The 259-nt window shown below is 33.6% G+C and overlaps 1 pseudogene; it reads right to left on the minus strand.

Annotated features, from left to right (window-relative positions):
- Positions 1–259, minus strand: part of LOC107666311 (uncharacterized) — a 16,204-nt pseudogene that overhangs the window by 15,151 nt on the left and 794 nt on the right.

A 259-nucleotide genomic window follows, 5' to 3' on the forward strand; every position in this document is an offset into this window, starting at 1 on the left:
AAGCATGTCAACATATTCTGTTACACCAAATACACAAAATAATGATCTTTAAAAAAGCATCATATGACCCCTTTAACCAAAAGCCTAATCATTAATGCCCACTGAATCCTCCCATGTACATCAAAGGAGACTAAATATTTATTTTTAGGCAAACTGTACAGCAGCCTGACAGTCTGATCTACAGTATCTCTTTAAAGGGGTCATATGACGTTGCTAAAAAAGAACATTATTTTGTGTATTTGGTGTAATGAAATGTGTT

This window comes from Sinocyclocheilus anshuiensis, unplaced genomic scaffold, assembly GCF_001515605.1.
Source record: "Sinocyclocheilus anshuiensis isolate Anshui unplaced genomic scaffold, SAMN03320099.WGS_v1.1 scaffold868, whole genome shotgun sequence".
NCBI lineage: Eukaryota > Metazoa > Chordata > Actinopteri > Cypriniformes > Cyprinidae > Sinocyclocheilus > Sinocyclocheilus anshuiensis.